Source organism: Arachis ipaensis, chromosome B7 (genome assembly GCF_059453495.1).
Source record: "Arachis ipaensis isolate K30076 ecotype BB chromosome B7, ASM5945349v1, whole genome shotgun sequence".
Lineage (NCBI taxonomy): Eukaryota > Viridiplantae > Streptophyta > Magnoliopsida > Fabales > Fabaceae > Arachis > Arachis ipaensis.
In genome coordinates, this window is record NC_142442.1 from 36,984,906 (window position 1) to 36,999,674 (window position 14,769).

General features: G+C 44.0%; 1 non-coding gene across 1 annotated transcript; it reads left to right on the top strand.

Annotated features, from left to right (window-relative positions):
- Positions 1–4,601: 4,601 nt before the first annotated feature.
- On the top strand, positions 4,602–4,705 carry LOC148550856 (small nucleolar RNA R71). Its single transcript, XR_015893444.1, has one exon. It is a non-coding gene; the product is annotated as a small nucleolar RNA R71 (small nucleolar RNA).
- The last annotated feature ends 10,064 nt before the right edge of the window (positions 4,706–14,769 follow it).

Genomic DNA, 14,769 nt, shown 5'->3' on the forward strand with positions numbered 1-14,769 from the left:
GAGTCTTGGCCGTGGCCCTAAGCACTTTGTTTTCCAGTATTACCACCGGATACATAAATGCCACAGACACATAATTGGGTGAACCTTTTCAGATTGTGACTCAGCTTTGCTAAAGTCCCCAATTAGAGGTGTCCAGGGTTCTTAAGCACACTCTTTTTTTGCTTTGGACCTTGACTTTAACCGCTCAGTTTCAAGTTTTCACTTGACACCTACACGCCACAAGCACATGGTTAGGGACAGCTTGGTTTAGCCGCTTAGACCAGGATTTTATTCCTTTAGGCCCTCCTATCCACTGATGCTCAAAGCCTTGGGATCCTTTTTATTTGCCCTTGCCTTTTGGTTTTAAGGGTTATTGGCTTTTTCTGCTTGCTTTTTCTTTCTATTTTTTTTTCTACATTTTTTTTCGCCTATATATTTTTTTTTTCTTTTTTTTTTTTCTGCAAGCTTTGTTCTTTGCTGCTTTTTCTTGCTTCAAGAATCATTTTTATGATTTTTCAGATTATCAAATAACATGTCTCCTAGTCATCATTCTTTCAAGAGCCAACATATTTAACATTCTTAAACAACAACTTCAAAAGGCATATGCACTGTTCAAGCATACATTCAGAAAACAAGAAGCATTGTCACCACATCAATATAATTAAACTAAGTTCAAGGATAAATTCGAAACTCATGTACTTCTTGTTCTTTTGAATTAAAACATTTTTCTTTTAAGAGAGGTGATGGATTCATAGGACATTCATATCTTTAAGACAGAGTTTACTAACTACTAATGATCATGTAATGAAGACACAAACATAGGTAAGCACATAACATAGAAAACAAAAAACAGAAGAAATAAGAACAAGGAATGAATCCACCTTAGTGATGGTGGCGTTTCCTTCTTGAGGAACCAATGATGTCCTTGAGCTCTTCTATGTCTCTTCCTTGTCTTTGTTGCTCCTCCCTCATTGCTTTTTGATCTTCTCTTATTTCATGAAGTATGATGGAGTGCTCTTGATGTTCCACCCTTAGTTGTCCCATATTGGAACTCAATTCTCCTAGGGAGGTGTTGATTTGCTCCCAATAATTTTGTGGAGGAAAGTGCATTTGAGGCATCTCCGGGATCTCATGAATATGAGTTTCTTGCGCCTCTTGAGCTCCATGACTGGGCTCTCTTGCTTGCTCCATATTTTTCTTAGTGATGGGCTTGTCCTCTTTGATGAGGATATCTCCCTCTATGTCAATTCCAGCCGAATTGCATAGGTGGCAAATGAGGTGAGGAAAGGCTAACCTTGCCATGGTGGAGAACTTGTCAGCCACCTTGTAGAGTTCTTGAGGTATAATCTCATGAACTTCCACCTCTTCTCCAATCATGATGCTATGGATCATGATGGCCCGGTCTATAGTAACTTCAGACTGGTTGCTAGTGGGAACGATTGAGCATTGAATAAACTCCAACCATCCTTTAGCTATAGGCTTGAGGTCCAATCTTCTTAGTTGAACCGGCTTGCCTTTGGAGTCAATCTTCCATTGAGCTCCTTCTACACATATGTCCATAAGGACTTGGTCCAACCTTTGATAAAAGTTGACTCTCCTTGTGTAGGGGCGTGCGTTCTCTTCTATGTATGGCAAGTTGAACGCCAACCTCACATTCTCCGGACTAAAATCTAAGTATTTCCCCCGAACCATTGTAACATAGTTCTTTGGATCCGGGTTCTTACTTTGATCATGGTTCTTGGTGATCCATGCATTGGCATAGAACTCTTGAACCATTAGGATGCCGACTTGTTGGATGGGATTTGTTAGAACTTCCCAACCTCTTCTTTGAATTTCATGTCGGATCTCCGGATACTCATTTCTTTTGAGTTTAAAAGGGACCTCAGGGATCACCTTCTTCTTGGCCACAACATCATAGAAGTGGTCTTGATGGGCTTTGGAGATGAACCTTTCCATCTCCCATGACTCGGATGTGGAAGCTTTTATCTTCCCTTTCCCTCTTCTAGAGGATTCTCCGGTCTTTGATGCCATCAATGGTAATGGAAAAACAAAAAAGCTATGCTTTTACCACACCAAACTTAGAATATTGCTCGCCCTCGAGCAATAAACAAAAGAATAGAAGAAGAAGAAGAAGAAATATGGAGAGGGAGAGGGAGATGTGGTTTCGGCCAAGAGGAGTGTAGAGGGGTGTGTTGTGTGAATTTGATGAAGAATGGAGGTCTTTATATAGGGAAGGGAGGGGGGGTTAAGGTTCGGCCATATGGGTGGGTTTGGGTGGGAAATTGGTTTTGAATTTTGAAGGTAGGTGGAGTTTATGAGGTAGGTTTATGGGAAAGAGTGGATGGATGTGAGGGTGAAGAGGTGATGGGGAAGAGAGTTTGAGGTGATTGGTGAAGGGTTTATGGGGAAGAGTGTTTATGGGTTTGTGTGAAAGAGAGTGGTGAGAAGAAGTGAGTGGAGTTAGGTGGGAATCCTGTGGGGTCCACAGATCCTGAGGTGTTCAAGGATTTACATCCCTGCACCCATTAGGCATGTAAAAATGCCTTTGTACCCAACTCTGGGTGTTCAGCGCCAGGTTGGTGGCCATTTTGGGCGTTGAACGCCCATTTGTGTGCCATTTCTGGCGTTGAACGCCAGAATCATGCCTGTTCTGGCGTTCAGCGCCCAGAAGCTGCCCATTTTGGGCGTTCAGCGCCAGAACCATGCTCTGTTCTGGCGCTGAACGCCAGACAGATGCTCCTCCAGGGTGTGATTTTTCTTCTGCTATTTTTGATTTCGTTTTCAATTTTTCTATTTATTTTGTGACTCCACATGATCATGAACCTAAGAAAACATGAAAAACAATAAAAATAAGAATTAGATAAACATTGGGTTGCCTCCCAACAAGCGCTTCTTTAATGTCAATAGCTTGACAGTGGGCTCTCATGGAGCCTCACAGATGTGTAGAGCTTTGTTGATACTCTCCAACACCAAACTTAGAGTTTGAATATGGGAGTTCAACACCAAACTTAGAGTTTGGTTGTGGCCTCCCAACACCAAACTTAGAGTTTGACTGTGGGGGCTCTGGTTGACTCTGCTTTGAGAGAAGCTTTTCAAGCTTCCTCTCCATGGTTGCAGAGGGAGATCCTTGAGTTTTGAATACAAGGGAGTTCTCATTCCATTGAAGGACTATTTCACCTCTGTCAACATCAATCACAGCTCTTGCTGTGGCCAGGAAAGGTCTTCCTAGGATGATGGATTCATCCTCTTCCTTTCCAGTATCCAGGACTATGAAATCAGCAGGGATGTAAAGGCCCTCAACCTTTACTAAAACGTCCTCTACTTGTCCCTAAGCCTGTTTTCTTGAACTGTCTGCCATCTCTAATGAGATTTTAGCAGCTTGCACCCCATAGATTCCCAGTTTCTCTATTACAGAGAGGGGCATGAGGTTTATTCCTGAACCAAGGTCACATAGAGCCTTAAAGATCATAGTGCCTATGGTACAGGGTATTATGAACTTTCCAGGATCCTGTCTCTTCTGAGGTAATGTCAGTTGATCCAGATCTCTTAGTTCATTGATGAACAAGGGAGGTTCAACTTCCCAAGTATCAATGCCAAATAATTTGGCATTCAGCTTCATGATTACACCAAGAAACTTGGCAGTTTGCTCTTTAGTAACATCCTCATTCTCTTCAGAAGAGGAATACTCATCAGAGCTCATGAAGGGCATAAGGAGGGTTAATGGAATCTCTATGGTCTCTAGATGAGTCTCAGATTCCTTTGATTCCTCAGAGGGAAGCTCCTTATTGATCACTGGACGTCCCAGGAGGTCTTCCTCCTTGGGATTCACGTCCTCTCCTCTCCTCACAGGTTCGGCCATGGCGCTTATGTTAATGGCCTTGCACTCTCCTTTTGGGTTCTCTTCTGTATTGCTTGGGAGAGTACTAGGAGGGATTTCAGTGATCCTTTTACTCAGCTGGCCCACTTGTGCTTCCAGATTTCTAATGGAAGACCTTGTTTCATTCATGAAACTTACAGTGGCCTTAGATAGATCAGAGACTAGATTTGCTAAATTAGAAGCATTTTGTTCAGAATTCTCTGTCTGTTGCTGAGTTGATGATGGAAAAGGTTTGCTATTGCTAAACCTGTTTCTTCCACCATTATTAAAGCCTTGTTGGGGCTTTTGATCCTTCCATGAGAAATTTGGATGATTTCTCCATGTTGAGTTATAGGTGTTTCCATAAGGTTCACCTAAGTAGTTCACCTCTGCTATTGCAGGGTTCTCAGGATCATAGGCTTCTTCTTCAGAAGATGCCTCTTGAGTACTGTTGGATGCAGCTTGCATTCCATGCAGACTCTGAGAGATCATATTGACTTGCTGAGTCAATATTTTGTTCTGAGCCAATATGGCATTCAGAGTATCAACTTCAAGAACTCCCTTCTTCATAGGCGTCCCATTGCTTACATGATTCCTTTCAGAAGTGTACATGAACTGGTTATTAGCAACCATGTTAATGAGTTCTTGAGCTTCTGCAGGCGTTTTCTTTAGGTGAATGGATCCACCTGCAGAGGTATCCAATGACATCTTAGATAACTCAGACAGACCATCATAGAATATATCCAGGATGGTCCATTCTGAGAGCATGTCAGAAGGACACTTTTTGGTCAACTGTTTGTATCTTTCCCAAGCTTCATAGAGGGATTCACCTTCTTTCTGTCTGAAGGTTTGAACATCAGCTCTAAGCTTGCTCAGCTTTTGAGGAGGAAAGTACTTGGCTAAGAAAGCCGTGACCAGCTTATCCCAAGAGTTCAGGCTGTCTTTAGGTTGAGAATCCAACCATAATCTAGCTCTGTCTCTTACAGCAAAAGGGAAAAGCATGAGCCTGTAGACTTCAGGATCTACTCTATTAGTCTTAACAGTATCACATATCTGCAAGAATTCAGTTAAGAACTGAAAAGGATCTTCAGATGGAAGTCCATGAAACTTGCAGTTCTGCTGCATCAGAGAAACTAATTGAGGTTTCAGCTCAAAGTTGTTTGCTCCAATGGCAGGAATGGAGATGCTTCTTCCATGTAAATTGGAATTAGGTGCAGTAAAGTCACCAAGCATTCTCCTTGCATTGTTGTTGGGTTCGGCTGCCATCTCCTTTACTTGTTCGAAATTTTCAATCAAGTTGTCTCTGGATTGTTGTAATTTAGCTTCTCTTAATTTTCTCTTCAGAGTCCTTTCAGGTTCTGGATCAGCTTCAACAAGAATGCCTTTTTCTCTGTCCCTGCTCATAAGAAAGAGGAGAGAAAAAGAAAAGAAGAGGAATCCTCTATGTCACAGTAAAGAGGTTCCTTATTATTAGTAGAAAAGAAGAAGAAGAAATTCGAACACAGATAGAGGAGGGGGTTCGAATTTGGTGATGATGTGAGGAAGAGATGTTAGTAGATGAATAAATAAATAGAATAGGATGAGAGAGAAGGAGGGATTTTTCGAAAATTATTTTTGAAAAGGAGTTAGTGATTTTTGAAAATAGTTTTTGAAAAATATTTAGTAAATTTTTTTTTTTCGAAAAAAAATTTTTTTTTTTGAAATCGAAAATAAAAATAAAAATAATTAGTTAATTAAAAAATAATTTTTGAAAAAGGGGGAGATATTTTCGAAAATTAGAAAGGGAGAATTAGTTAGGTGGTTTTGAAAAAGTTAAGAAACAAACAAAAAGTTAGTTAGTTAGTTGAAACAAACTTTAAAAAGATAGGAAGTTAGGAAGTTAGAAAAGATATTTTGAAAAGATATTTTTGAAAAAGATAAGATAAGAAGATATTTTTGAAAAGATATGATTGAAATTAGTTTTGAAAAAGATTTGATTTTTAAAATCACAATTAATGACTTGATTCATAAGAAATCACAAGATATGATTCTAGAACTTAAAGTTTGAATCTTTCTTAACAAGAAAGTAACAAACTTCAAATTTTTTGAATCAAAACATTAATTGTTTATGTTATTTTCGAAAATAACTGAGAAATTTGAAAAAGATTTGATTTTTGAAAAAAGATTTTGAAAAAGATAAGATTTTCAAATTGAAAATTTGATTTGACTCATAAGAAACAACTTGATTTTAAAAACTTTTGAAAAAGTCAATCCAAATTTTCGAATTTGATGAGAGAAAAAGGGAAAGATATATTTTTTTGATTTTTGAAATTTTTATGAAAAACATGAAAATTATGCAATGCATGAAATTTTTAAATCAAAACAATGAATGCATGCAAGAATGCTATGAATGTCAAGATGAACACCAAGAACATTATGAATGTCAAGATGAACATCATAGACACAATTTTGAAAAATTTTTAATGCAAAGAAAACATGCAAGACACCAAACTTAGAATTCTTTAACGCTTACGCATCAAGAATTCAAGGATGCATATAATAAACATGAAAAGACACACAACAAAAAATCATCAAGATCAAACAAGAAGACTTACCAAGAACAACTTGAAGATCATGAAGAACACTATGAATGCATGAAATTTTCGAAAAAAATGCAAGATGCATATGCAAGTGACACCAAACTTATGATATGACTCAAGACTCAAACAAGAAACAGAAAAATATTTTTGATTTTTATGATTTTCTAATTTTTTTTTTTTTGGTAATTTTTTTTCGAAAATTATATGAAAAGGAAAAAAAGAAAAAATTAAGGATTCCAAAAATTTTTAATATGAATTCCAGGAATCTTGCATTCTTAGTCTAAAGCTTCAGTACAGGAATTAGACATGGCTCACTAGCCAGCCAAGCTTTCAATGAAAGCTCCAGTCCAAAACACTAGACATGGCCAATGGCCAGCCAAGCTTTAGCATTTAACACCAGAGTATATTGATCTTGATAACAAATTGCTGCTCATCATTTATCAAGTATGTAACTTACCTCTGATGGTTTAGAAGCCTCAGTCCAAAAGAATTTAGACATGGCTTTACAGCCAGCCAGGCTTCACATGCTTCATGAAACACTAGAATTCATTCTTAAAAATTCTGAAGAAAATTTTTGAAAACATTTTTTTTTCGAAAACAAAAGAAGAGTTTTTGAAAGATTTTTGAAAACTTTTTGAAAACAAAACGAAAAGAAAATTACCTAATCTAAGCAACAAGATGAGCCGTCAGTTGTCCAAACTCAAACAATCCCCGGCAACGGTGCCAAAAACTTGGTGCACGAAACTGTGATGTCCAGGCTCAAACTATTCCTGGCACGTGAGCAACTTGGTATGCGTAATCGTGATTACACATTCATAATCTGTCACAACTTCGATACAACTAACCAGCAAGTGCACTGGGTCGTCCAAGTAATACCTTACGTGAGTAAGGGTCGAATCCCACGGAGATTGTTGGTATGAAGCAAGCTACGGTCACCTTGCAAATCTCATTCAGGCGGATATAAAGTGATAATGGTGTTTTCAAATTTAATATAATAAGATAGGGATAGAGATACTTATGTAAATCATTGGTAGGAATTTCAGATAAGCGAATGGAGATGCTTTTCGTTCCTCTGAACCTCTGCTTTCCTGCTATCTTCATCCAGTCAGTCTCACTCCTTTCCATGGCTGGCTTTATGTGATACATCACCACTGTCAATGGCTACTTTCGGTCATCTCTCGGGAAAATGATCCAATGCCCTGTCACGGCACGGCTAATCGTCTGGAGGCATCACCCTTGCCAATGGCTTCATCTTATCCTCTCAGTGAATAATATGCTCACGCACCCTGTCATGGCACGGCTATTCATCTGTCGGTTCTCGATCATGCTGGAATAGGATTTACTATCCTTTTGCGTCTGTCACTAACGCCCTACAATCGCGAGTTAGGAGCTCGTCACAGTCATTCAATCATTGAATCCTACTCGGAATACCACAGACAAGGTTTAGACCTTCCGGATTCTCTTGAATGCCGCCATCATTCTAGCTTACGCCACGAAGATTCTGGTTAGGAGATCTAAGAGATATTCATTCTAGCTTATTTCATGTAGAACGGAAGTGTTTGTCAGGCACGCGTTCATAAGGGAGAAGGATGATGAGTGTCACACATAATCATCATCTTCATCACGTTCTTGGGTGTGAATGGATATCTTAGAAGAGAAATAAGAAGAATTGAATAGAAAACAGTGGTACTTTGCATTAATCTTTGAGGAACAGCAGAGCTCCACACCTTAATCTATGGAGTGTAGAAACTCTACCGTTGAAAATACATGAGTGAAAGGTCCAGGCATGGCCGAGATGGCCAGCCCCCTAAACGAGATCAATAGTCTCCTAAGATGAACAATGGATTAAAACTGAGACCAAAGATACCTAATACAATAGTAAGAGGTCCTATTTATAATAAACTAGCTACTAGGGTTTACATGAGTAAGTAATTGATGCATAAATCCACTTCCTGGGCCCACTTGGTGTGTGTTTGGGCTGAGCCTGAATGTTGCACGTGCAGAGGCCATTTGTGGAGTTGAACGCCAATTTCTGTGCCAATTTGGGCGTTCAACTCTGGTTTTGGATCCTTTTCTGGCGCTGGACGCCAGATTTGGGCAGAAGGCTGGCGTTGAACGCCAGTTTACGTCGTCTATTCTTGGCCAAAGTATGAACTATTATATATTTCTGGAAAGCCCTGGATGTCTACTTTCCAACGCAATTGGAAGCGCGCCATTTCGAGTTCTGTAGCTCCAGAAAATCCACTTTGAGTGCAGGGAGGTCAGAATCCAACAACATCAGCAGTCCTTTTTCAACCTCTGAATCTGATTTCTGCTCAAGTCCCTCAATTTCAGCCAGAAAATACCTGAAATCACAGAAAAACACACAAACTCATAGTAAAGTCCAGAAATGTGAATTTAACATAAAAACTTATGAAAACATCCCTAAAAGTAACTAGATCCTACTAAAAACATACTAAAAACAATGCCAAAAAGCGTATAAATTATCCGCTCATCAGCCGCCAGCTTCCCTTCTCCTGGGTTCGGTGAACCAACGTCGTTGTGTCGCAAGACAAGGTCTCTTTCCTCAAATTCCCTCCTGAGGACTTTAGTGTTGTAGCGCAGAGCTATTCTTTATTTCAGTGCTGTTTCTGACAAGTGGGCCATCTCTCTGGTTTCTTCCACCAGGTCCTTTTCCACCGCTTCGTCTACTCCTGCGAGAAGTAGTTGTGGACTCGGTTCACCAATTTCCACGGGTATCACTGCATCGACCCCGTACGTTAGGCGAAAGGGGGTTTCCCCCGTGGAGCTTTGCTCGGTTGTCTGGTAGGACCAGAGGGCCGAAGCGAGCTCGTCGGCCCATGCGCCTTTCTTGTTGTCTAAGCGCTTCTTGAGGCCTAGTAGGATGACTTTGTTTGCGGACTCCACTTGTCCGTTCGTCTGGGGATGTTCCACTGAGGAAAACTTTTGTTTTATCCCTAGGCCGGTGAGGAATTCCGTGAACTTCTTGTCGATGAATTGCGTCCCATTATTCGAAATGACGACTTCCGGGATACCGAAACGGGTTATCACCTGTCTCCACATGAACTTCCTGCAATTGGATGAGGATATGCTGGCTAGTGGTTCAGCCTCTATGCATTTGGTGTAGTAGTCGATGGCGACTATGAGATATTTAACTTGTCCCGGGCCAGTCGGGAAAGGCCCTAAGAGGTCGACTCCCGATTGAGCAAAAGGTCGTGTAGACGTCAGTAGGCTCAGCTCGGAGGCCGGCGCTTTGTGGAAGTTGGCGTTTTCTTGACACTTTACGCATTTTCTGACAAATTCTCTGGAGTCTCTCATCATTGATGGCCAGTAATATCCAGCTCAGATGAGCTTCCTCGCTAGGGCTTTGCCCCCGATGTGGTGGCCGCAGCATCCCTCGTGGACTTCTCTAAGTACATAGTCCGTCTGGTCGGGGTGCAAGCACTTCAATAGGGGTTGGCTAAGCCCCTTTCTGAACAGTTGTCCTTGTATGATTGCATATTTGGCTACCTCCCTTCTCAACGTTTTGGTTGCTTTCTCATCATCAGGCAACTTGCCATGTTCTAGGAACTTTGCGATGGGGTCCAGCCAGGAAAGGCTTGACTCCGTCAAATGGAGGGCAACCGTCGGTTCCTTCACCATGCCCTGGATGAGAGACCGGTTGCCCGCTCCCGGCTTCGTGCTTGTTAATTTAGATAGAAGGTCTGCCCATGTGTTCCTTTCTCTTGGAACGTGTTGGACCGTGACCTCTTGGAATTGCCTGGTCAATTCTCTAACCTTTTCCAAATATTTTTGCAGGAGGGGGTCCCTGGCTTGATAGCTTCCATTTACTTGCGAGGTGACGACTTGTGAATCGCTGCACACTTCCAGCCTTGTTACCCCGACTTCCCGAGCTAGGGTTAGTCCACCTAAGAGGGCTTCGTATTCCGCTTGATTGTTCGACACAGGAAATTCGAACTTGGTCGATTGCTCGTAGATGACTCCCGCCGGGCTCTCTAAGATGACCCCGGCTCCCCCGGATGTTTGGTTGGAGGCCCTGTCTACGTGGAGCCTCCACCGTGTGCCCGTTTCCTTGGAGGGATCACCCGTTACCTCTACCAAGAAATCTGCCATCGCCTGCACCTTGATTGCATGTGGGGACTCATACTGCAAGTCATATTGGGAGAGCTCGATGGCCCAGGTCATCATCCTTCCAGCCAAATCAGGTTTTTGGAGCACTTGGCGAATTGCTTGGTCCGTTCTTACGACTACACGGTGGCCCTGGAAGTACTGCCTCAACCTTCGGGAGGAGGTTAGGAGTGTCAGCGCCAGTTTTTCTAGTTTGCTGTACCTCAGCTCTGCTCCTTGTAGAGCTCTGCTTACGAAGTAAATCGGTTGCTGAGCCTTCCCCTCTTCTCGTACGAGCACGGTTGCAAGCGCTTCCTCTGTTACTGCCAGGTAGAGGTAGAGTGGCTCTCCGACCTTAGGCTTCCCGAGCACTGGAGGTGCTGTTAGGATCTCCTTGAAGTGGTTGAATGCTTCCTCACACGCTGGGGTCCATTCAAATGCTATCCCCTTTCTCATCAGATTGAAGAAGGGCAGGGCTTTTGCTGCCGATGCACCGAGGAAACGGCATAATGCAGTCAGCCTTCCTGCTAATCGTTGGACGTCTTTGATACAACCCGGGCTCTTCATCTAGAGAATCGCTTGGCACTTCTCAGGGTTGGCTTCTACTCCTCTTTGGGTGATCATGAACCCTAAGAACTTCCCAGCCTCCATGGCAAAGGCGCATTTTAGCGGGTTGAGCCTCATGCCGTGTTGCCGGAGGGACGCGAACACGCCCCCCAGGTCGCTTAGGAGATTGTTGGGCCGTGCGGTTTTCGCGAGGATGTCGTCCATGTAGACTTCTACTATCTTGCCTATGAGTTCGCTGAATATCTTGTTCATTAGTCTCTGGTACATGGCGCCAGCGTTTTTCAGGCCAAATGGCATTACCTTGTAGCAGTAGATCCTTCCCAGCGTTATGAACGCTGTTTTGTCCTCGTCGGGTCGGTGCATCGGTATCTGGTTGTACCCAGAGTAGGCGTCTATGAAGCTCAGATACCGGTACCCCGCCGCCGCGTCGACGAGCGCGTCAATGTTGGGAAGGGGATAGCAGTCCTTGGGACATGCCTTGTTGAGGTCGGAATAGTCTACACACATTCTCCACCTCCCATTGTGCTTTTTCACCAAGACCACGTTCGACAGCCAAGTCGAGTAGTCTAGTTCTCGGATGAACCCTGCTTCAAGGAGGCTGGCCGTCTGCCTGGCCACCTCCTCTGCCCTTTCCGGTGACATCTTCCTCCTCCTCTGGGCCACTAGCTTAGCCTCCGGCTTGACAGCCAGATAGGGTGACATGAGCTGGGGATCTATCCCTGGCATGTCGGCTGGCGTCCAAGCGAAGAGGTCGGCATTGGCTCTGATCATCTCCATCAAAGGTTCCTTTAATTCATGGGGGAGATTTCTATTTATGAATGTGAACTTCTCCTCCCCATCACCGACCCTGAATTTTTCCAAGTCTCCCTCTGGCTCGGGCCTGGGCTTGTCGTCTATTCTGGCATCCAGGTCGGCAAGGAAAACCCCTTATGTTTCTTTGGACTTTTTCCTGAGAGAAAGACTGGCGTGGTCGCAAGCCACTGCCGTTTCCAAGTCCCTCTGATGGAACCTACGGATCCGTCATTAGTAACAAACTTCATTACGAGCAGCTTCGTACTAATCGCTGTCACAAGGTCGTTGATGGTTTTTCTCCCCAGGATGATATTGTAGAGTGTGGAGTCTCGCAAGACTACAAAATCGGCCATTACTGTCCTTCGCTTCTGTCCTTATCCCATGGAGGTCGGGAGGGAGATGATCCCATCCAGCTTGATGAAGTGGTCACCCAACCCTACCACACCGTGCTGGTGGGTCGCTAGGTCGGCATCACGCAGTCCCAAGGCATCGAAAACGTTGTGAAACATGATGTTCGAGTCCGCCCCTGTATCCACTAGGATCTGTTTGACGAGGCCGGTTCCGACTCTGGCCGTGATGACCATGGGGGGACTTTCCGGTACCTCGTCGAACCATTGGTCCTCGGGGCCGAAGGAGATGGATGGGAGTCCCCGGGAACTTCTCGCGGGTGAGGAGGAGACAGCCAGGACTTTGGCGTCTTTCTTCTGTGCCGATCTCGACCTCGGGGCGGAATTCCTCGCTGTTACCACGTTCACCACCGTGAGACCGTGGTCGTCCCCCTCTGGTTCTTGGCGTCGTCTTATCGCTCGGGGCCTATCCTCACCTTCATGATCACGATTTCGTCTCCTCGGCTCCCTTTTGAGGTGGGAGAATTCGGCAAGCTTTCCGTCCCTGATTGCTTGCTCCAGGGCATCCTTCAGGTCGAAACAGTCTTGGGTCTTGTGCCCGTATCCCTTGTGATATTCGCAGTAAAGGCTTTTGTTTCCACCCGTTCTGTCCTTCAGAGGTCGGGGTCTCGACAGTATCCCCTTCTCGGCTATCTGTTGATAAACTTTCGTGATTGGTGCCGTGAGGGGGGTGTAGTTGGTGAATTTCCCGACTCGGGGAAATGGCTTTGGCGTCATACTCGGACCGCTGTCCCTGGCTTGTTCCTTTTGTCTTTCTCCACCCTCGTAGTGGCGGGTTTCGTTGTAGGGTGGTTGCCGTTTGTTGGCAGCCACGACCCGGCTGACTTCTTCATCGTTAATATACTCCTTAGCCACGCATTGGATCTCCTGCATCGTCCATACTGGCTTTCGGGTGCTTGGCTTTGGCAATCCTGGTCATGAACTCAGCCAGGAAGGCATGGCTGATGTCGGAGAAGCGGGTTACCGAGCCCTGCGGGAGGTTATTGAACCACCGTATTGCAGGTCCCGCCAGGGTGACCGGGAAAGCGCGGAACCTTACCTCGTCTCCCACTCCCTCTAGGTTCATCCTGGCCTCAAAGGCCATGAGGTTTTCCAGCGGGTCTTCCGTTCTATCGTACCTCATGTCCGTTGGCTTGTCAAAGTGTTTTGGCAGCCGGACCTCGAGTATGGAACGGTGGAATGGGGTCGCTTCATTATTACGGGTCCCCGTGTTCCCGTCGTTCTTCCCTCGTCGTTCTCCCGACGAGTGTCCTCGTCCCCGCGGTTCGCGGCATGCCGCCTCTTACGTCTGGCATAAATGATGGGGTCATGACGTCTTCTCGTGCGCCCTCTCTCCCCGATGCTTTCGGACTCGGCATGGGGGCTAGCGTGCATCTGGAGCGACTCCTGGAGCGAGAGCGGGAGTGACTCTGCTCTAGGGTGTGTTGGTCGCGTTCACTATCTGCTAGCCGGTGTTCCAAGTCTTGCATTCTATGGCGTAGCTCTTGCATTATTCTGGCGTGGTTGTCGCCAGTCCCCCCAAAGGGGCGTTGATGAGCGGATAATTTATACGCTTTTTGGCATTGTTTTTAGTATGTTTTTAGTAGAATCTAGTTACTTTTAGGGATGTTTTCATTAGTTTTTATGTTAAATTCACATTTCTGGACTTTACTATGAGTTTGTGTGTTTTTCTGTGATTTCAGGTATTTTCTGGCTAAAATTGAGGGACTTGAGCAAAAATCATATTCAGAGGTTGAAGAAGGACTGCTAATGTTGTTGGATTCTGACCTCCCTGCACTCAAAATGGATTTTCTGGAGCTACAGAACTCAAAATGGTGCGATTCCAATTGCGTTGGAAAGTAGACATCCAGGGCTTTCCAGAAATATATAATAGTTCATACTTTGGCCGAGTTTAGACGACATAAAAGGGCGTTGAACGCTAGTTCTACGCTATAGTCTGGAGTTAAACGCTAGAAACACGTCACGAACCAGAGTTGAACGCCAGAAATACGTTACAACCTGCCGTTCAACTCCAGAAAGAGCCTCTTCACGTGAAAAGCTAAAGCTCAGCCCAAGCACACACCAAGTGGGCCCCGGAAGTGGATTTATGCATCAAATACTTACTTCTGTAAACCCTAGTAACTAGTTTAGTATAAATAGGACCTTTTACTATTGTATTAGGCATCTTGGGACGTCTGGTTCTTAGATCATGGGGGCTGGCCATTCGGCCATGCCTGAACCTTTCACTTATGTATTTTCAAACGGTAGAGTTTCTGCACTCCATAGATTAAGGTGTAGAGCTCTGCTGTTCCTCATGAATTAATGCAAAATACTACTGTTTTTCTATTCAATTCAACTTATTCCGCTTCTAAGATATTCATTCGCACTTCAATATGAATGTGATGAACGTGACAATCATCATCATTCCCCCACGAACGCGTGCCTGACATCCACTTCCGTTCCACCTTAGATTGGATGATTATCTCTTGGATCTCTTAATCAG